The sequence below is a fragment of the Cherax quadricarinatus genome, chromosome 33, assembly GCF_038502225.1.
Source record: "Cherax quadricarinatus isolate ZL_2023a chromosome 33, ASM3850222v1, whole genome shotgun sequence".
Lineage (NCBI taxonomy): Eukaryota > Metazoa > Arthropoda > Malacostraca > Decapoda > Parastacidae > Cherax > Cherax quadricarinatus.
In genome coordinates, this window is record NC_091324.1 from 32,770,414 (window position 1) to 32,794,889 (window position 24,476).

At 37.6% G+C, this 24,476-nt stretch overlaps 1 protein-coding gene and 1 long non-coding RNA gene across 3 annotated transcripts in view; both read right to left on the reverse strand.

Moving 5' to 3' along the window:
• Positions 1–24,476, reverse strand: part of LOC138853563 (uncharacterized) — a 118,884-nt gene that overhangs the window by 27,405 nt on the left and 67,003 nt on the right. The gene's annotated exons all lie outside the window — the stretch shown is intronic.
• The window catches only part of LOC128694039 (zinc finger protein 271-like), a 91,512-nt gene that overhangs the window by 23,097 nt on the left and 43,939 nt on the right, over positions 1–24,476 (reverse strand). The window contains exon 2 of one of the 2 annotated variants that reach the window (XM_070091028.1): positions 14,416–14,600. The exons of the other annotated variant lie outside the window; for it this stretch is intronic. The gene's annotated coding sequence lies outside the window, so the exon portion shown is untranslated. The remainder of the gene's footprint in view (positions 1–14,415; positions 14,601–24,476) is intronic. 2 annotated transcript variants of the gene reach the window in all.

The window sequence follows — 24,476 nt, forward strand, 5'->3', positions numbered from 1 at the left end:
ACACAATGTAACTTGTACACAAACCAGACGTGTACACTTCGTTTACAAAACTTACCTTCGCCTGGTTTGTTTACATAACTCTGCGCCTGTCCTCTCTCATGCACTCATTCTTTCTCTCTCTCATTTATTCGTTTTATCTCATTTACTTACTCCTGACCCTACATTAAGACTACAAATATTTTAAGGTAAGTAATGAGTGAACTGTATATACATTTTATCGCTCTGGGATGCTTAAATGTAATAGAATATTATGTGTAGGTGGGTTGGCCTGGTATGGTAGCCCGGCTGACTACCATACATACCACACTTGATTTTTTACAATAAATACTACTCATCTCACCCTATATTTTAAGGTAAGTAATGAGTGAACTGTATATACATTTTATCGCTCAGGGATGCTTAAATATCATAGAATTGTATGTGTGGGTGGGGTGGCCTGGTATGGTAGCCTGGCTGACTACCATTCAATTCAATTCAATTCAAAGTTTATTCTCTATAAAGATTACAATGTTGAATTTACAGAATTTGGTTGTTGTGTGGTTTACATGTAGTTAAATAATGATTACAGTGTACCACTAGAACGCCTAGCATGGCTAGGCATTTCGGGCAGACTTAGTTTAATTCTTTATTTTAAAATATTACAAATTATGAGGTAAGTTGGTATTATGGCTAAGTGACTAAATACTAGTTTGTGAGTTTAGCAATGTGAATGCTTTTGTTTTGGCACAGTACATAGTTTCAGTATTGGAGTATCATAGGATTCATTATTTTAAGGTTGAGATTAATATTTCTGTTTATGGTCAAATGGGTGAGTGAGTGTAAGTGTGAACCACCAGGTGGTATTCGTGTAGTTAGTTGATGGGGTTTATCAGGGAGATAAGATGTTTTCTAATGGTAGTTTTGAAGGTGATAAATGTGTCTGCAGTTCTAGAGTTCTCAGGTAGGGTGTTCCAGATTTTAGGGCCTTTGACATACATTGAATTTTTGTAAAGGTTTAGTCGGACACGGGGAATGTCGTAGAGATGTTTGTGTCTGGTGTTATGCCTGTGGGTTCTGTCACAACTATCAAGAAAGCGTTTTAGGTCAAGGTTGATATTGGAGTTTAAGGTCCTGTAGATGTAGATTGCACAGTAGTAAGTGTGGATGTACTGAACAGGGAGTAAGTTTAGATCTATGAAGAGTGGGGGGGTGTGTTGCCAGGGATGGGATTTAGTGATTATTCTTACTGCAGCTTTTTGTTGGGTTATTATTGGCTTTAGGTGTGTTGCTGCAGTTGATCCCCAAGCACAAATAGCATAGGTGAGGTATGGATAAATAAGTGAGTGGTATAGTGTGAGAAGGGCATTTTGCGGCACGTAGTATCGTATCTTGGAGAGGATCCCAACTGTTTTGGATACTTTTTTGGTTATGTGTTGGATATGGGTGCTGAAATTCAGGTTGTTGTCAAGGTATAGGCCTAGGAATTTGCCCTCATTATGTCTGGTAAATAGGTAGTAGGTTGGTAGACAGCAACCACCCAGGGAAGTACTACCGTCCTGCCAGATGACTGTGAAACAAAAACCTGTAACTGTTTTGCATGATGGTAGGATTGCTGGTTTCTTTTTCTGTCTCATAAACACGCTAGATAACAGGGATATCTTGCTACTCCTACTTACACTTTGGTCACACTTCACAGACACGCACATGCATATATATATATATACATACATCTAGGTTTTTCTCCTTTTTCTAAATAGCTCTTGTTCTTTTTTATTTCTTCTATTGTCCATGGGGAAGTGGAAAAGAATCTTTCCTCCGTAAGCCATGCGTGTCGTATGAGGCGACTAAAATGCCGGGAGCAATGGGCTAGTAACCCCTTCTCCTGTATACATTTACTAAAAAAGAGAAGAAGAAAAACTTTATAAAACTGGGATGCTTAAATGTGCGTGGATGTAGTGCGGATGACAAGAAACAGATGATTGCTGATGTTATGAATGAAAAGAAGTTGGATGTCCTGGCTCTAAGCGAAACAACGCTGAAGGGGGTAGGAGAGTTTCAGTGGGGGGAAATAAATGGGATTAAATCTGGAGTATCTGAGAGAGTTAGAGCAAAGGAAGGGGTAGCAGTAATGTTAAATGATCAGTTATGGAAGGAGAAAAGAGAATATGAATGTGTAAATTCAAGAATTATGTGGATTAAAGTAAAGGTTGGATGCGAGAAGTGGGTCATAATAAGCGTGTATGCACCTGGAGAAGAGAGGAATGCAGAGGAGAGAGAGAGATTTTGGGAGATGTTAAGTGAATGTATAGGAGCCTTTGAACCAAGTGAGAGAGTAATTGTGGTAGGGGACCTGAATGCTAAAGTAGGAGAAACTTTTAGAGAGGGTGTGGTAGGTAAGTTTGGGGTGCCAGGTGTAAATGATAATGGGAGCCCTTTGATTGAACTTTGTATAGAAAGGGGTTTAGTTATAGGTAATACATATTTTAAGAAAAAGAGGATAAATAAGTATACACGATATGATGTAGGGCGAAATGACAGTAGTTTGTTGGATTATGTATTGGTAGATAAAAGACTGTTGAGTAGACTTCAGGATGTACATGTTTATAGAGGGGCCACAGATATATCAGATCACTTTCTAGTTGTAGCTACACTGAGAGTAAAAGGTAGATGGGATACAAGGAGAATAGAAGCATCAGGGAAGAGAGAGGTGAAGGTTTATAAACTAAAAGAGGAGGCAGTTAGGGTAAGATATAAACAGCTATTGGAGGATAGATGGGCTAATGAGAGCATAGGCAATGGGGTCGAAGAGGTATGGGGTAGGTTTAAAAATGTAGTGTTAGAGTGTTCAGCAGAAGTTTGTGGTTACAGGAAAGTGGGTGCAGGAGGGAAGAGGAGCGATTGGTGGAATGATGATGTAAAGAGAGTAGTAAGGGAGAAAAAGTTAGCATATGAGAAGTTTTTACAAAGTAGAAGTGATGCAAGGAGGGAAGAGTATATGGAGAAAAAGAGAGAGGTTAAGAGAGTGGTGAAGCAATGTAAAAAGAGAGCAAATGAGAGAGTGGGTGAGATGTTATCAACAAATTTTGTTGAAAATAAGAAAAAGTTTTGGAGTGAGATTAACAAGTTAAGAAAGCCTAGAGAACAAATGGATTTGTCAGTTAAAAATAGGAGAGGAGAGTTATTAAATGGAGAGTTAGAGGTATTGGGAAGATGGAGGGAATATTTTGAGGAATTGTTAAATGTTGATGAAGATAGGGAAGCTGTGATTTCGTGTATAGGGCAAGGAGGAATAACATCTTGTAGGAGTGAGGAAGAGCCAGTTGTGAGTGTGGGGGAAGTTCGTGAGGCAGTAGGTAAAATGAAAGGGGGTAAGGCAGCCGGGATTGATGGGATAAAGATAGAAATGTTAAAAGCAGGTGGGGATATAGTTTTGGAGTGGTTGGTGCAATTATTTAATAAATGTATGGAAGAGGGTAAGGTACCTAGGGATTGGCAGAGAGCATGCATAGTTCCTTTGTATAAAGGCAAAGGGGATAAAAGAGAGTGCAAAAATTATAGGGGGATAAGTCTGTTGAGTGTACCTGGTAAAGTGTATGGTAGAGTTATAATTGAAAGAATTAAGAGTAAGACGGAGAATAGGATAGCAGATGAACAAGGAGGCTTTAGGAAAGGTAGGGGGTGTGTGGACCAGGTGTTTACAGTGAAACATATAAGTGAACAGTATTTAGATAAGGCTAAAGAGGTCTTTGTGGCATTTATGGATTTGGAAAAGGCGTATGACAGGGTGGATAGGGGGGCAATGTGGCAGATGTTGCAAGTGTATGGTGTAGGAGGTAGGTTACTGAAAGCAGTGAAGAGTTTTTACGAGGATAGTGAGGCTCAAGTTAGAGTATGTAGGAAAGAGGGAAATTTTTTCCCAGTAAAAGTAGGCCTTAGACAAGGATGTGTGATGTCACCGTGGTTGTTTAATATATTTATAGATGGGGTTGTAAGAGAAGTAAATGCGAGGGTCTTGGCAAGAGGCGTGGAGTTAAAAGATAAAGAATCACACACAAAGTGGGAGTTGTCACAGCTGCTCTTTGCTGATGACACTGTGCTCTTGGGAGATTCTGAAGAGAAGCTGCAGAGATTGGTGTATGAATTTGGTAGGGTGTGCAAAAGAAGAAAATTAAAGGTGAATACAGGAAAGAGTAAGGTTATGAGGATAACAAAAAGATTAGGTGATGAAAGATTGAATATCAGATTGGAGGGAGAGAGTATGGAGGAGGTGAACGTATTCAGATATTTGGGAGTGGACGTGTCAGCGGATGGGTCTATGAAAGATGAGGTGAATCATAGAATTGATGAGGGAAAAAGAGTGAGTGGTGCACTTAGGAGTCTGTGGAGACAAAGAACTTTGTCCTTGGAGGCAAAGAGGGGAATGTATGAGAGTATAGTTTTACCAACGCTCTTATATGGGTGTGAAGCATGGGTGATGAATGTTGCAGCGAGGAGAAGGCTGGAGGCAGTGGAGATGTCATGTCTGAGGGCAATGTGTGGTGTGAATATAATGCAGAGAATTCGTAGTTTGGAAGTTAGGAGGAGGTGCGGGATTACCAAAACTGTTGTCCAGAGGGCTGAGGAAGGGTTGTTGAGGTGGTTCGGACATGTAGAGAGAATGGAGCGAAACAGAATGACTTCAAGAGTGTATCAGTCTGTAGTGGAAGGAAGGCGGGGTAGGGGTCGGCCTAGGAAGGGTTGGAGGGAGGGGGTAAAGGAGGTTTTGTGTGCGAGGGGCTTGGACTTCCAGCAGGCATGCGTGAGCATGTTTGATAGGAGTGAATGGAGACAAATGGTTTTTAATACTTGACGTGCTGTTGGAGTGTGAGCAAAGTAACATTTATGAAGGGATTCAGGGAAACCGGCAGGCCGGACTTGAGTCCTGGAGATGGGAAGTACAGTGCCTGCACTCTGAAGGAGGGGTGTTAATGTTGCAGTTTAAAAACTGTAGTGTAAAGCACCCTTCTGGCAAGACAGTGATGGAGTGAATGATGGTGAAAGTTTTTCTTTTTCGGGCCACCCTGCCTTGGTGGGAATCGGCCAGTGTGATAATAATAAAAAAATAATATGTCTGGTAATTAGAGTGTTGTCAATCTTAATGTTAATTTGTGCATCTCCTGGTCTGCTACCAAACATAATATAGAAGGTTTTGTCAGTGTTAAGCGTAAGTTTATTGGCTGTCATCCAAGTCGATATTTTGATCAGCTCCTCGTTAACAATGGTGTTGAGGGTGGCAAGATTAGGGTGAGAGATGACATAAGTCGTGTCGTCAGCAAAGAGAATGGGTTTCAGGTGTTGGGATATGTTTGGGAGATCATTGATGTATATGAGGAAGAGCAGGGGACCAAGGACACTTCCCTGCGGAACTCCAGTATCAAGTGGCCGTGTTGTTGATGCTGTGTCTTTAATGGTAACATACTGATACCTATTAGTAAGGTAAGATTTGAAATAAGCAAGCGCATGGCCTCTTATACCGTAATGGTCAAGTTTGTGGAGTAGGATGTCGTGGTCTACTGTGTCAAAAGCTTTTCTTAGATCAATAAAAATTCCTAGTGGATATTCCTTATTTTCCAATGCTGTGTAAAGCAGATCTAGCATTTTTATGATTGCATCATTAGTGCTTTTATTTTTCCTAAATCCAAATTGGCAGGGGTTGAGTATGTTTTGTGCTGTTATAAATGAATATAGTCTCCTGTGCACGAGTTTCTCAAAGATTTTGGATAGCAATGGTAAGTTTGATATTGGCCTATAGTTGTTTAACCCTTTCAGGGTCCGTCCCGTAGATCTACGGCTTTACGTTCAGGGTCCAAACCGTAGATCTACGCCATGAGCTCAGCTCACTCTGATAAACTGTGAGTGGTACATTTGGGCCTAGATATGAGAGAATACATCTATGTGGTATGTGTGCACCACATAAAACAGATCCTGCAGCACACTGTGTATAATGAGAGAAAAAAAATGAAATCATGATTTTTCGATTAAAACAGCAACTTTGCAGTGTTTTTTCGTATGTTTTTTATAGTTGTATTTGCGATTTCTTGGTCTCATTTGATAGAATGGAAGACATATTACAGAAATAGAGATGATTTTGATTGGTTTTAGCATTGGAAATGGCTTGAAACTGAGCTCAAAGTAGCAGAAATGTTAAATTTTTGCCGATATTCAAGAGTAAACAAACGACCTCACACGTCTAATACACATCAGCTGGTGGGTCTAATATACATTCACAAATATGGTGATGATATTTATACAATTATTACAGTATTGCATAACAGTAAATCTTCTATTTTTTGGTGTGAATAAAAATTCATTATGTGAATAAAAAATCAAAATGGAATTTATTTGTAAAGCCTCAAAACATAACTAATGAACAGAGGAAATGTTAGTTTAGTGCCAGGAATGCCTACATTGTTCATTCTGGAATTTATTTTGAAATTGGAATATTTTGAACTTTGTGTTAAATTGGCCAAATTAACAATTTTCGATCACTTTATTTTGTAGTTGAAACAGTTGACTTGGCGATTTCTTGTGCTCAATCGATAGAATAGAAGTAATACTAGTGAAATAGCTAAGAATTTGGTTGACTGGAATAATGTAATTGGCCTAAAATGGGAGTCAAAGTCGGCAAAATCGCCGATTCGTAAATATCGCTGACACATCAAAATTCGCGAGAGCATAATTTCGTCAATTTTCCACCAAATTTCGTACTTTTTGTTTTATTACCTTCACAAAAAGATTCTCTACGATTTCATAAGAAAAAATAACAAATTTTTTTTTTGAAAATTCTTGGACACTGGTGCGTGACTCCAGATTTGGGCCTTGGACCCTGAAAGGGTTAAGTCTGTAGGGTCACCACCTTTATGTATTGGTGTAACCCTTGCCATCTTGAGTAGTTTCGGGAAGGTGCTATTTTCTAGTGACTTGTTAAAAAGTAATGAAATAGCATGCGAAAGGATATAGGCCGCTCGCTTGTACAGTAATGGTGGGACATTAGACAGATTCCCTGAGTTGTTTTTAAGTGACTTTATAATCTCGGTGACTTCCGAGGGCTCAGTTGGTGCAAGATAGAAGGAATTTGGGAAATTCCCATCTAGGTAGTCCCCGGCATGGGCATTAGTATGTGGGATTTTATTGGCGAGATTAGATCCTATGGTTGAGAAGAAGTCGTTTATCTTGTTAGCTGTGTCAGTGGGATGTAGTGGTGTTTCATTAGGTTTAGTTAATACAATATTCTTGTTTTTTTTCAGTTTGTGGGTCCCTAGAATCTGAGAGAGTGTTTTCCAGGTCTTTTTTATATCTCCTCTAGTGTCTGTGAATCTACTGGAGTAGTATAGTTGTTTGGCTTTCTTTATTACTTTGGTGAGAACTGATGAATAGTGTTTAAGAATATCTTTATGTATTAAGCCCTGTCTATATTGCTTTTCATATTGGTGTTTCTTGTCAATGGATTTCAGAATGGTGCTGGTTAGCCATGGGCAACCAAGCCGTTTGTTTGTGATCTGTTTCGTTTTTATAGGACAATGTTTGTTGTATAGTCTAAGTAATTTGTTAAGAAAAATGTCTGTCCAGTCATCAATACCATTGGCCTTGGAGAATTCTGTAGGCCAGTCAACAATCTCTAGGTCAGTTGTGAACTTCCTTATTGAGGCCTCGTCATGGAGTCTAAATGAGACTTTGTTGTATTCAAGTGGTGGTTTATTAATGTTTGTCAGGAGGAAGGTAGGGTAGTGGTCTGTAGTGCTATCTGTGATTATCCCTGATTTAAGGGGGGCTAGTATATTGGTCCATAAGTGGTCTATTATGGTTGCACTTGTCATACATACATACCACACTTGATTTCTTACAATAAATACTACTTGTCTCACCCTAGATTAAGACTATAAATATTTTAAGGTAAGTAATGAGTGCACTATGTGTGTACTGTACTTTTTTATTGTTTTTTGATGCCTGGTTCTATTGCTAACTTAATATATGTTAGTGTAAACTTGTTATCTAGTGTTTGTATGCATTTGTAAGTGGAAAAAAAGGGTGTTCCACTTTACGGCGGTAGCCTGGAACCTAACCAGCCGTATAAGTGGGGCCTTCCTGTATATATATAATATATATATATAATATATATATATAATATATATATATATATATATAATATATATATATATATATAATATATATATATAATATATATATATATATATATATATAATATATATATATATATATATATAATATATATATATAATATATATATATATATATATATATATATATATATATATATATATAGTATATATGTATATATGGTGGTTATTGTGAGAGTGTGCACTGTGCTGAACCATCACCTATGGCATAAGTAATATTCAAAAATACACATACACACTTTAGGATATTTCTATACATCGTACAGATTGCAAATTGCAAATGATATGAACTGTCAAGGCGGCAGCGGCAGCAGCGACTTCCAAGCTCCATACTTTTCTCCAACTACCAGAGCTACCAATGCTCCTATGATGACCTAGTTACAAGCAAAACTGCACTACCCAACGTAGCACCCAGAATGACCAAAGATTACCAACAGTGAAACCTACAAATCGAAAATAATAGAGATCAAAGGAAGACTGCACACAAACCGAAAGCAACACCCCGCTGCCAGCCGAACAACGTAACCCTAAGCTTTGTATACTACAACTTCTTCTTAACTACAACAATTCCTGTAGTATTATGAGGCGCAATCTAAGAGGAAACAGCACCAAGGCCAGCAAGAAAACACCGAAAAATCAACTATTCAACAAGTGTAGCCAGGAGGACGCCGGCCCAGCAACCACCCCACTCACCACCACTCAAGGCCACACCACAACAATAACAACAAACATGGCTGCCACCAGCCCATCCTCCCCTCTCTTCCCCGGATTCAACCTACCAAGTAGTCTCTCAGGTATGACCAACGATCCAGATACCCTAAAGTCATGCATCTCCAACTTAGTTATTGAAAATATGAATCTTCGAGAGACGCTAACAAAACAAGACACCAGGATGACACAACTCGAGAACAAAATCCTCAGTCTTGAACAAAAGTTATCAACACCTGGAATGACTAACTGTGACAAGACCATCCAAGCAGTCATAGATAGCCATACCCAACAAATAATATCTCTTAATACAAAGGTTGAAGAAGCAGTAAAAGAATGGAAGAACAACTTAGATAACCAGTTCAGTGACTACTTTGCTCTCCAAGAAGATAAAACTGAACAAGATAAACTATCGGACGCAGTAATAGTTAACAGTCCACTTTTTCCCAGTGATATGAACCAAACAAACAGTAAGGAAATTACTCTGCAGATCATAAAGGACCAAACAAGTGTTATTGTACCAGAGTCTGAAATAAAAGAAGCCAGGTTACTAGGATCCCATGGTAGAAAAAGTGTTATGCTTAGATTCCACTCACATGACAGGAAAAAAGACTTAATTATTGCATCTATTAAAGTAAAGAAAGAGGTATACATAAACGAGTGTCTTACCAAAAAACGTCAGAACCTCCTGTATAGAGTCAGAAAACTTAAGCGAGAGAATAACGACACAATACACCAATGCTTCACACGGGATGGGAAAATTCTTGTTAGGAAAACAAATGTAGGTCAACTGTACACAATCACGAACGAGAATGATCTATCACGATTTCTCAGGGATACTAATCTTACAGAGAATAACTAAACAATGTCCAACTTAAAAGCCTACGTAGTGTAGTGTACGTTTTGCTCCATTATTGTTCAAATTTCATTGTACAATCTCTTAGTAATTAAATAATCAACTACCTCATTTTGTGATTTTACTAGTAAGCATAAATCACCTTATGTGATTTTCTTATTTACTATTGTTCGCTTAAACATTAGCTGAATTGATACTTTCTCTGTCCATATTACTACCTCATATGTTTTTTAAATACTATCAATTGATATTACTTACTAAAATTAATAAATATCATTTTTACTAAAATTTCAATTTACTCTTAACATTTTTGACATTTAATAACCATTACTTGTCTAATTACCTTTACCTGTTTTAATACCACATTTACTATCCTAGATTACTCTAAATTACCTTGTACTGCCATATAACCTCAAGTATAACTACCAGTGCAATATTGAATGAAATAAACATTACTTTTTCACTTTTTTGTAATCATTATTACTTACTAAAATTTTATTAAACACCATATTTACTACCAGTCAATCTTACTTTTGTACATTAAACATTATTTTATACTTCCCATAACATTTTGTTGCCAAATTTTCAAGTTTTTATATTCAACCCCAACCTTTATATTATCCCTTGTACCTGTGTACCTGTCTACCATCTTACTATCATACTATAACCAAGACATTACCATTGTTATTTTTTACTATTATTCTTTTGGTACTTTAATTGTGAATTTTATTTTGTCAATTTAAATCTAGTTATAATCTTGATCTTGTCAAGAACCTATACCAGACTCCAATTGCAAGTACCATTTCAAATTGTATTTTTATATTATAAGTTTATATTTTAATTCCTACCATCTGTCCACTTAACTTTGCTTACCATTACTTAATTTTAGTCCCTTATATATTTTCTCCTTTATTTTAGCTTTATATAACTATCCTAGTTTATATATTCACAATTGTTAAAATAATCAAGGTGCTATTCTCAGGTGCTAAAGTATAATAAGTTCACAATTTTGCCATTATATTCCAAAGCTCATTTATTTGATTACCACTTTATTGTTCACCACAACCTATATTAGTCCCTTTTATATTATAATTTTATACTATAATTCTAACTTTAAAAAATTACCTTTATAGTACTACCTACTATTTGTATTAGTCCCTTAGCTCATTATTTTACATTTGTTAAATAATCCAGGTGCTATTTTTTAGCTTAAGACTACTTACTTTGTTTTATACTTAATTCTAACTATAGATTCACAACAAATCTTATGATTACAAGCATTGATCCTGATACCAACCTCTTATTCAATGACTTAAATGAATCAAACAGTTACTGTAATTACTACACTGCAGAACAATCAAAGGCACTTCTCAGTGCCAACAACAACATAACTATCTTTAACTACAATATCAGATCTTTAAGCAAGCATTACAATGACCTCATAGCATTACTAAATTCCTTACATGCCAATATGTCCATCATTACACTAACTGAAACCTGGCTAAAGCCTGATAGTACAGATGTCTATGTCATTCCTGGTTACACAGCCATACACAACTGTAGGCCAGACCAACATGGGGGTGGCACAGCCATATACTACTCAGACCAACTAGAATGTATCACTAACACTTGCACAAGGGATGAACATGGGGAATATATAATAGCTAAATTCAAATCCAAATACCTACAAAAACCTCTCACATTGATAAACATCTACAGAGTTCCACAGTCAAACATTAGCCAATTTAGTCAAAATCTAGGAAGTATGATAACTGATGCACGCATGAACAAAGATCACTTACTACTCTCAGGTGACTTCAATATAAATCTCCTGCAAGACCAGGACCCACACGTTACTGAATTCACAAACACAATGAGTAACTGTATGTTACTACCAACAGTAACAAAACCTACAAGAGTTACAGAGACTAGTGTTTCCCTACTTGACCACATCTGGACCAACACCATATCCCCTTTAAAATCAGGCATAATTACAGATAATACCACAGACCACTACCCTACTTTCCTCATAACAACTCTTGGTAGACTACCCCAAGACACTACTAAAATCACCTTCAGACTTCACAATGAGGCAGCCATTAATAACTTCACAACAGCAGTAGCAAACATTGATTGGCACACTGAGCTAGAAATCTATACAGATATTGACGAATGTATTAACAATTTTCTAAAAAAGACCCAATACCTCTATAACAAGCACTGCCCTAAAAAAACTAAACAGATGACAGCAAAGAGACTGAACAGTCCCTGGCTAACACCCAGCATTCTCAAATCCATAAATACAAAACACCAATATGAAAAACAGTACAGAATGGGTCACATAACCAGAGACCAAACAAAACGTTATTCGTCAATCCTAACCAGCCTGATAAGAAGGGCAAAAAAATTGTATTATGAGAACAGATTATCCAACTTACGAGGTGATATAAAAAAGACCTGGAAAACCCTATCAGAAATTCTGGGAACAAAAAAGATATCACGAAATAGCGAAATAAAATTAGTAAAATCAGATGAACCCCAACTCCCACCAACAGAAACAGCAAACAGACTCAATGATTTCTTCTCCACTATAGGACAAAACCTTGCCAATAAAATCCCAAGCTCAGATACCCCACCAAATGACTACCTCACCGGCAACTACCCGAACACACTGTTCCTAGCTCCGACTAACCCATACGAAGTCTCCCTTATTATCAACGCACTAAAAAACAAGGCAGGAGATTTAAATACCTTACCACCCTTTATATACAAAAAAGTGTCACAAGTGCTATCACCAATCATTGCAACACTCTTTAACAAATCCATTGAATCCTCCACCTTCCCTACAGTACTCAAAATAGCAAGGGTCACCCCGATCCACAAAGGAGGAGACCAAACAGAGTTGAATAACTATAGGCCAATATCCAACTTACACCCTCTCTCAAAAATCTTCGAAAAATTAATTCATAAACGAATCTACTCCTACCTTATCTCCCAAAACATACTCAACCCCTGCCAATTTGGATTCAGGCCTAATAAAAATACTAATGATGCTATTATACACATGCTAGAACATATATACACTGCAATAGAGAAAAAAGAAGTCCCACTGGGGATCTTCATTGACTTACGTAAAGCTTTTGATACAGTTGACCATGACTTGCTCCACGTAAAATTGTCACACTATGGTATAAGAGGGCACTCCCTCAACTACCTCAAGTCATACCTCAGCAACAGAAGCCAATATGTGTACGCAAATGGGGCAAACTCTTCAGCGCAACCAATTACAGTTGGTGTCCCACAGGGAAGTGTCCTTGGCCCTCTTCTCTTTCTCCTATACATAAATGACCTTCCAAATGCTTCGCAATTACTCAAACCCACACTATTTGCAGATGACACTACATACGTCTTCTCTCACCCGAGCCCAGTCACGCTAGCCAATACTGTAAATACCGAACTACAGAAAATATCTACCTGGATGAGGACTAACAAACTTACACTAAACATTGACAAAACCTACTTCATTCAGTTTGGTAACAGAGCTACAGATGTCCCTCTTAACATAATGATAAACGGATCACCTATCACAAAGCTAACAGAGGGAAAATTCTTAGGAATCCACCTTGATAATAGACTAAAATTTCATTCACATATACAACAAATTTCTAAGAAAATTTCCAAGACTGTAGGCATACTATCGAAGATACGGTACTATGTTCCACAGTCAGCCCTCCTGGCCCTATATCACTCTCTTATTTACCCCTATCTCACCTATGGAATTTGTGCATGGGGCTCAACAACAATTAACCATCTCAGACCACTAATTACCCAACAAAAGGCTGCAGTTAGAATGATAACAAATTCTCACTACAGGCAGCACACTCCACCAATATTCAATACACTAAACCTACTCACCATACAAAACATCCATACTTATTACTGCACCTATTACATACATAGAACACTTAACTCTGACATTAACCCTCCCCTCAAACATCTCCTTGCCAACCTTAACAGAACACATGACCATAACACAAGGCACAGATCACTCTTTGATGTTCCTCGTGTCCATCTCACACTATGCAAAAACTCAATGCACATAAAAGGCCCTAAAATCTGGAATTCATTACCTGTAAATATAAAAGAAACACTACCTGTTTATAAATTCAAGTCTCTTCTCAAAGATCACTTACTCACCCAAAACCAAATAAATACTGAATAACTGAACCTTATAAATTGTATATCTTAAATGTTTCTCACAATTATATCACATAAATGTTAAACCTAAAACCGAATCTAACTTTATTATTTTTTAAATACACTACCTAACAGAATCCTTCATATGACTGAATGCAACCATATGACCTGTCTTTGTAATACTCACTTGTGCTTTATAGTAATCTGTTTACATTAATGTTTTATCACTGATTTCATCATTGCTTAGTTAATCTTAAGTTAATTTTAAGCCAGTCCGTAATGCTATGCATAGTATAAGTGGCTTTGGCATGCTGCTCTTATCTGTATTTTTTTGTACCTCTGTATGTGTGCTCAAATTGGAAATAAATAAATAAATAAATAAATAAATAAATAAATAAAAACTGAATTTCTAATAATCTATAAATTATATAAATTGGAAAATAATAGATGAATTTTGTCATGTGCATAAATCTAAAAGCACCAGATAAATTTACTTACTTCACTTGTACATCAATGCTATTTTTCTTCTTCTTTGCAATGTAAACTGTTCTATGATCTCATCATACAATGAGCCTCTTTGCTTCGGTTGCATCAGTACAAATTTTTGAAAAGTAAATTGAGGGCACTAAGTCTTTCCTGGTTTTGTGATCCACTGAAGCAAGTATTTATTCTGTGTGAAAAATCTGAAATTAAAGCAATGAAAAATTTGCTTAAAAAGTCCCATACTACTGTAATTGCATATTATTTAAGATCAACATTAATAAATTCTAGAATATAAAATACACAAGAAAATCATGAAACTGTTTAACCTCTTGACTGTCGCAACCCCAAATCCTGAGGTGTCTCCTAGCGTCACAAAATTTCAAAAAAAAAAAAAAAAAAAAAAAAAAAAAAAAAAAAAAAAAAATCTTATGAAATGATAGAGAATCTTTTCCCGATTGTAATGGCACCAAAAGAACGAAATTTGATGGTAAACTAATGGAATTACACTCTCGTGCAGTTAGCGACCTCGGTGATATTTACGAATCGGCGATTTCACCCACTTTGAGCCCTATTTTCGGCTAATTCCATTGCTCCAGTCGACCAAACTCATAGTTATTTCTTTAGAACTCCATTTTTTCTATCGATTGAGTACAAGAAAGTGCCTATTTACCGATTTCAACTATCCAATAACGTGGTCAGAAATTTGCAATTTGGCCAATTTCACATAAATTAAAAAATATGACAATTTCAAAATAGGGTCCAAAATGACCAATGCAGACATTCCTGGCTCTAAAATAACATTTTCGTTGTTCATCAGTCACGTCTCCAGGCCACTCTGATATTACTCTTGCTTTCTATTCTAAATTTTTATTCAAACAAAAAATAAAAGATTTACTGTTATGCAGACTACTGCAATATTGTAATAATTGTATAAATAATGTCAACCCATTCATGACTGCATATTAGAATGGCTAGTTGAACATTTATTGGACAATGACATCATTTGTTTACTTTTGAACATTGGCAAAAAATCAAACATTTCCCCTACTTTGAGCTCCATTTCCTGGTTCTTTTCATAGTAAAACCAATCAAAATCGCCTCTATTTCTATAATATGTTTTCCATTCTATCAAATGAGACCAAGAAAACTAGAATACAACCATAAATACTATATGAAAATAGACCACAAATTCTATATTTTAATTAAAAAAAACGGTCAGTTTTTTTTTCTCATTATGCACTGCGTGCTGCAGGATTTTTTTATATGGTGCACACTGACCACACAGACCCATTCTCTCACATGTGGGTCTACCAACTTTCTCCTGCTTGATTTGAAGACGCTAGAATTTATGATTATATATACAGTAAGGTCCCGCTTTATGGCGTTTTGCCTTACGGCGTTCTGCTAATACGGCGATGTCAAATTATGACCAAAATTTGCTATACGGCAAACGGTCTTTCAAATACGGTGCCCCCACCCGGTTTGTTTACATTTTCCGTGACCACATCTATTATGTCAGAAAACTTCAAAATTTCAAGTGTTTTAAAGTTACTGCATACAGTGGACCCTTGACCAACGATGGCATTGTCTAACGTTAAATCTGACTAGTGATACATTTTAATGCAAAAATTTTGCCTCGACTAGCGCTAAAAAACTCGACCAACACGATTTGTTCTTTCTGAGATGCATCCACTTGTGGCCAGTGTTTACAAGCCAGCCAGCCACCGCGGTCCCATCCAAACATACAATCAGAACATTCCATATAATCACAGCGTTTTTAGTGATTGCACCTGCAAAATAAGTCACCATGGGCCCCAAGAAAGCTTCTAGTGCCAACCCTACAGCAAAAAGGGTGAGAATTACTATGGATGTGAAGAAAGAGATCATTGCTAAGTATGAAAGTGGAGTGTGTGTCTCCGAGCTGGCCAGGTTGTACACAAAACCCCAATCAACCATCGCTACTATTGTGGCCAAGAAAACGGCAATCAAGGAAGCTGTTCTTGCCAAAGGTGCAACTATGTTTTCGAAACTGAGATCACAAGTGATAGAAGATGTTGAGAGACTGTTATTGGTGTGGATAAACGAAAAACAGATAACAGGAGATAGCATCTCTCAAGCGATCATATGTGAAAAGGCTAGGAAGGTGATGTGAGTGAATTTAAGGTCACCAAAGGTTGGTTTGAGAGATTTAAGAATCGTAGTGGCATACATAGTGTGATAAGGCATAGTGAGGCTGCCAGTTTGGACCAAAAAGCAGCTGAAAAATATGTACAGGAATTCAAGGAGTACATAGACAGTGAAGAATTGAAACCTGAACAAGTGTTTAATTTGTTACACTGACAATGTTGTGAAACACTTTAGGAATGTCATGAAGGAACGGGAGGTACAGGCCTCTATGGACAGATATGTTGTGCAACAGAGGTCCAGTGACTCTCAAGCTGGTCCTAGTGGCATTAAAAGAAGGGAAGTAACCCCGGAAAAGGACTTGACACCTCAAGTCCTAATGGAAGGGGATTCCCCTTCTAAACACTAACACCATCCACAGTCTTCCCTCCTCCCATCCCATCAGTCATCACCAGATCTTCAATAAAGGTAAGTGTCATGTAATTGTCTTCTTCAGTTTGTGTGTATTAAAATTAATGTTTCATGTGGTAAATTTTTTTTTTTTCAATACTTTTGGGTGTCTTGCACGGATTAACTTGATTTCCATTATTTCTTATGGGGAAAATTAACTCGACTAACGATAATTTCGATTAACGATGAGCTCACAGGAACGGATTAATATCGTTGGTCGAGGGTCCACTGTATTTTATATGTACAGTGGACCCCCAACATTCGATGGCATCGACATTCGATAAATCCGACATTCGATGCATTTTAACGCAAAAATTTCACCTCGGCATTAGATGGAAAACCTGACATTCGATATGATTCATACGAGATGTGTCCACGTGTGGCCTGAACTGCACTGTGTGTGCCAGTGTTTACAAGCCAGCCAGTGTGCGCGCATCTAAGGATACATTCGGTACATTCCATATTATCCATATTATCACTGTTTTGGGTGATTGTTTCTGCAAAATAAGTAACCATGGGCCCCAAGAAAGCTTCTAGTGTCAACCCTTCAAGAGAAAAGGTGCTAATGACTATTGAAATGAAGAAAGAGATAATTGCAAAGTACGAAAGTGGAGTGAGTGTGTCGGAGTGCATGATGATTTGGTAAAGAAATTGCCTGCAACTAGTGGTGATGTGAGTGAATTTAAGGCCAGGAAAAGTTGGTTTGAAAGATTTAAGAATCGTAGTGGCATACACAGTGTGGTAAGGCATGGTGAGGCTGCCAGTTCAAGTCCTAATGGAAGGGGATTCCCCTTCTAAACACTAACACCATCCACACTCTCCCCTCCTCCCATCCCATCAATCATCACCAGATCTTCATTAACCCTTTCAGGGTCCAAGGCCCAAATCTGGAGTCACGCACCAGTGTCCAAGAATTTAAAAAAAAAAAATTTGTTATTTTTTCTTATGAAATCGTAGAGAATCTTTTTGTGAAGGTAATAAAACAAAAAGTACGAAATTTGGTGGAAAATTGACAAAATTATGCTCTCGCGAATTTTGATGTGTCAGCGATATTTACGAATCGGCGATTTTGCCGACTTTGACTCCCATTTTAGGCCAATTACATTATTCCAATCAACCAAATTCTTAGCTATTTCACTAGTATTACTTCTATTCTATCGATTGAGCACAAGAAATCGCCAAGTCAACTGTTTCAACTACAAAATAAAGTGATCAGAAATTGTTAATTTGGCCAATTTAACACAAAGTTCAAAATATTCCAATTTCAAAATAGGGTCCAGAATGAACAATGTAGGCATTCCTGGCACTAAACTAACATTTCCTCTGTTCATTAGTTATGTTTTGAGGCTTTACAAATAAATTCCATTTTGATTTTTTATTCACATAATGAATTTTTATTCACACCAAAAAATAGAAGATTTACTGTTATGCAATACTGTAATAATTGTATAAATATCATCATCATATTTGTGAATGTATATTAGACCCACCAGCTGACGTGTATTAGACGTGTGAGGTCGTTTGTTTACTCTTGAATATCGGCAAAAATTTAACATTTCCGCTATTTTGAGCTCAGTTTCAGGCCATTTCCAATGCTAAAACCAATCAAAATCATCTCTATTTCTGTAATATGTCTTCCATTCTATCAAATGAGACCAAGAAATCGCAAATACAACCATAAAAAACATACGAAAAAACACTGCAAAGTTGCTGTTTTAATCGAAAAATCATGATTTCATTTTTTTTCTCTCATTATACACAATGTGCTGCAGGATCTGTTTTATGTGGTGCACACATACCACATAGACGTATTCTCTCATATCTAGGCCCAAATGTACCACTCACAGTTTATCAGAGTGAGCTGAGCTCATGGCGTAGATCTACGGTTTGGACCCTGAACGTAAAGCCGTAGATCTACGGGACGGACCCTGAAAGGGTTAAAGGTAAGTGTCAATTATTCTATTGTTATTAATCTATTGTTATTGTTGTTATTGTAATTATTCTATTGCCTTAATCTTAATATTTCATGTGGTAAAAAAAACATTTTCATAATTTTGGGTGTCTTGCATGGATTAATTTGATTTCCATTATTTCTTATGGGGAAAATTAATTCGACTTTCGATATTTTCAACATTCGATGGCTCTCAGGAACGGATTAATATCGAATGTCGGGGGTCCACTGTACTCTGATAATTATGTGTAACTGTACCTAAATATACTTACACACTGTGCTGGTGTGCAGGTATATATTAAAATCGCTAAGTCTCTCTCATGACGCCAATACAGTACTACATAATAATAATCACTCTTGGGCACACTAAATGTCTTATTTTACATCAATATAGGCATTTTCATTAATCCATCTATGATATTTTCCTCAAAGTTATACAGTGGACCCCCGGTTCGCGATGCTATCGGTATCCGATAAATCCGGTAACCGATGCATTATATCGCAGAAAATTTGCCTCACTTCCCGACACAAAACCCGGTATGCGATGTGGTTCGTACGAGACGTCTCCATGTGTGGCCTGAACTGCCCCCTGTGTGCCAGTGTTTACAAGCCACCCAGTGTGCGCGCATCTAAAGATACATTCGGTACATTCCATATTATCCATGTTATCACTGTTTTTGGTGCCTGTTTTTGCAAAATAATTCACCATGGGCCCCAAGAAAGCTCCCAGTGCCAACCCTTCGAGACCAAGGGTGCTAATGACTGTTGAAATGAAGAAAGAGATAATTGCAGAGTACGAAAGTGGAGTGCGTGTGTCGGAGCTGGTCAGGTTGTATAGTAAACCCCAATCAACCATCTCTACAATAGTGAGCAAGAAAACAGCAATCAAGGAAGCTGTTCTTGCAAAAAGTGCAACTGTGATTACAAAACAGCAACCGCAAGTGTTAGAAAATGTTGAGAGACTGTTATTGGTGTGGATAAATGAAAAACGGATAGCAGGAGATAGCATCTCTCAAGCAATCATTTGTGAAAAGGCTAGGCAGTTGCATGACGATTTGGTAAAAAAATTGCCTGCAACTAGTGGTGATGTGAGTGAATTTAAGGCCAGCAAAGGTTGGTTTGAAAGATTTAGGAATCGTAGTGGTATACATAGTGTGATTAGGCATGGTGAGGCTGCCAGTTATGTTGTGCGACAGAGGTCCAGTGACTCTCAACCTGGTCCTAGTGGCATTAAAAGAAGAAGGGAAGTAACCCCAGAAAAGAACTTGCTACCTCAATTCCTAATGGAGGGGGATTCCCCTTCTAAATGCTAATACCATCCACACTCTCCCCTCCTCCCATCCCATCAATCATCACCAGATCTTCATTAAAGGTAAGTGTCAATTATTCTTTCATTATTTATTGTTATTGTTGTTATTGTAATTACTATTCTATTGCATTAAACTTAATATTTCATGTGGTAAAAGTTTTTTTTTTCATACTTTTGGGTGTCTTGTACGGATTAATTTGATTTCCATTATTTCTTATGGGGAAAATTGATTCGCATTCCGATATTTTTGGTTTACGATGAGCTCTCAGGAACGGATTAGTATCGCGAACCGGGGGTCCACTGCATATGAAACCTGTTACATAGCATATAAACATGATACATACACTCACAGAATAAAAATTGATGTAAATATGAGATTTGTTTACAAAGCAGCTGTGTAGAGTGTCGGAAGAATTACGTTTTCTCTAGTCAAACACTGGGGGGTAACTGTAGAAAAATATTCTTTTCATATGCCTTTACTCTATACAGTGGACCCCCGCTTAACGATCACCTCCAAATGCGACCAATTATGTAAGTGTATTTATGTAAGTGCGTTTCTACGTGTATGTTTGGGGGTCTGAAATGGACTAATCTACTTCACAATATTCCTTATGGGAAAAAATTCGGTCAGTACTGGCACCTGAACATACTACTGGAATGAAAAAAGTTCGTTAACCGGGGGTCCACTGTATATAGCAATTCACGACCCTTGCGGGTTTAGTGCTTTTTATTAATAATAATAATAATAAGGGTTACAGGGTTATAAACTATTCCACACTGACAGGGTCAACAGGAAGGGTGGTGGGGTGGCGATGTATGTCAGAGAAAATTTAAATTGTCTTAGACATGATATAAGATTAGAGACATCGAACACAGAATCTGTTTGGCTACAGTTTCTCGAGGGACATGACAAATTAATTTTGGGTGTGATTTATAGGCCCCCAAACCTTGATAGGGAGGGCAGTAAGCTGTTATGGGACGAAATTCATAGGCATCTAGATATGAAAATGTTCGTTATAATGGGAGATTTTAACTTTAGACAAATTGATTAGAACAATATGACAGGAAATCTTGAGTCTAGTGACTTTCTTGATACGGTTCAGGATTGCTTTTTAGAACAGGTTGTTACAGAACCAACTAGAGGAAACAATCTGCTTGACTTGGTTCTTGCCAACAACGATTCACTAATTAATAATCTTGAGGTTAATGATGAGCTTGGGGAAAGTGATCACAAATCACTTAGTTTTAATATATCATGGAATTACCCAGATAACTGCAATCAAATCTCTGTCCCAGATTTTCGCTTGGCCGACTTCATGGGACTGAAAAATTACCTGGGTGGGCTAAATTGGGATGTCTTGACTATGGGTCAGGTAGGTGATCTTGGTTGCCAATATGACATTTTTCAGAGCATAATTCTAGCTGCCCAGACAACTTTTGTTCCGAGTAGGGAAATTAGATCTAACAAAAATGATCCCAAATGGATGAACAATAGATTAAAACACCTCATTGGTCAAAAGAGAGGCATATATAAGCATATCAAAAGAGGGGATGGGCAGTTAAGAAATCAATATATTCAATTAAAGAGAGAAATAAAGAAAGGAATAAGAAAAGCAAAAAGGGATTATGAGGCTAAGGTCACAAGGGATTCAAAGATTAACCCTAAAGGATTCTTTCAGTTATACAGAAGTAAGATTAGGGACAACATTGGCCCACTTAAGAGTAACTCTGGTCAGATCACTGACAGTGATAAGGATATGTGTGAAATTCTAAATACCTACTTCCTCTCAGTTTTCACCCAGGAAAATACTAGCGATATTCCTGAAATAATAGATTATGTAGAACAGGATGAAGATAAACTATGTACGATTGCAGTAACTAGTGACATGGTCCTCAGACAAATAGAGAAACTAAAACCTAACAAATCCCCAGGCCCTGACGAACTGTTTGCAAGGGTGTTAAAGGAATGTAAAGAGAAACTTAGCATACCTTTGGCTAATCTTTTTAACATATCACTACAAACTGGCATAATGCCTGATAAGTGGAAAATGGCAAATGTAATATCTATTTACAAGGCAGGTGACAGGTCCTTGGCTTCGAACTATAGACCAATAAGCCTTACCTCCATAGTGGGAAAATTTATGGAATCAATAATTGCTGAAGCAATTCGTAGCCATCTTGACAGGCACAGATTGATTAATGAATCTCAACACGGTTTTACAAAGGGGCGCTCCTGTCTTACGAGTTTACTAACTTTTTTCACTAAGGTGTTTGAGGAGGTAGATCATGGTAATGAATATGATATTGTGTATATGGACTTAAGTAAGGCTTTCGATAGAGTTCCACACCAGAGGCTATTGAGGAAACTTAAGGCACACGGAATAGGAGGGAAAATTTTTTCCTGGGTAGAGGCATGGCTGACAAATAGACAGCAGGGAGTTTGCCTAAATGGGGAGAAATCAGAATGGGGGCACGCCACAAGCGGTGTTCCTCAGGGGTCAGTGTTGGGCCCGTTGTTGTTCAAAGTTTACATAAACGACATAGATGAGGGAATAAATAGCGACATAAGCAAATTTGCTGATGACACCAAAATAGGCCGTCCAATTCACTCTAACGAGGATACTAGAGCACTCCAGGATGATTTGAATAGACTGATGCAATGGTCGGAGAAGTGGCAGATGCAGTTTAATATTGACAAATGCAAAGTTCTAAATGTTGGACAGGTAAATAATCATGCCACTTTTTTTTTCTTTTTTTTTTCAACAAGTCGGCCGTCTCCCACCGAGGCAGGGTGACCCAAAAAAGAAAGAAAATCCCCAAAAAGAAAATACTTTCATCATCATTCAACACTTTCACCACACTTGCACATTATCACTGTTTTTGCAGAGGTGCTCAGAATACAACAGTTTAGAAGCATACACATATAAAGATACACAACATATCCCTCCAAACTGCCAATATCCCAAACCCCTCCTTTAAAGTGCAGGCATTGTACTTCCCACTTCCAGGACTCAAGTCCGACTATATGAAAATAACTGGTTTCCCTGAATCCCCTCACTAACTATTACCCTGCTCACACTCCAACAGATCGTCAGGTCCCAAGTACCATTCGTCTCCATTCACTCCTATCTAACACGTTCACGCACGCTTGCTGGAAGTCCAAGCCCCTTGCCCACAAAACCTCCTTTACCCCCTCTCTCCAACCCTTTCGAGGACGACCCCTACCCCGCCTTCCTTTCCCTATAGATTTATATGCTTTCCATGTCATTCTACTTTGATCCATTCTCTCTAAATGACCAAACCACCTCAACAACCTCTCTTCTGCCCTCTTGACTAATACTTTTATGAACTCCACACCTTTTCCTAATTTCCACACTCCGAATTTTCTGCATAATATTTACACCACACATTGCCCTTAAACAGGACATCTCCACTGCCTCCAACCGTCTCCTCGCTGCTGCATTTACCACCCAAGCTTCACACCCATATAAGAGTGTTGGTACTACTATACTTTCATACATTCCCTTCTTTGCCTCCATAGATAACGTTTTTTGACTCCACATATACATCAACGCACCACTCACCTTTTTTCCCTCATCAATTCTATGATTATCCTCATCCTTCACTAATCCATCCGCCGACACGTCAACTCCCAAGTATCTGAAAACATTCACTTCTTCCATACTCCTCCTCCCCAATTTGATATCCAATTTTTCTTTATCTAAATCATTTGACACCCTCAACACCTTACTCTTTTCTATGCTCACTTTCAACTTTCTACCTTTATACACATTCCCAAACTCATCCACTAACCTTTGCAATTTTTCTTTAGAATCTCCCATAAGCACAGTATCATCAGCAAAAAGTAACTGTGTCAATTCCCATTTTGAATTTGATTCCCCAAAATTTAATCCCAACCCTCTCCCAAACACCCTAGCATTGACTTCCTTTACAACCCCATCTATAAATATATTAAACAACCATGGTGACATTACACATCCCTGTCTAAGACCTACTTTTACCGGGAAGTAGTCTCCCTCTCTTCTACACACCCTAACCTGAGCCTCACTATCCTCATAAAAACTCTTTACAGCATTTAATAACTTACCACCTATTCCATATACTTGCAACATCTGCCACATTGCTCCTCTATCCACTCTATCATATGCCTTTTCTAAATCCATAAATACTGTTCACATATATGCTTCAATGTAAACACTTGATCTACACATCCCCTACCCA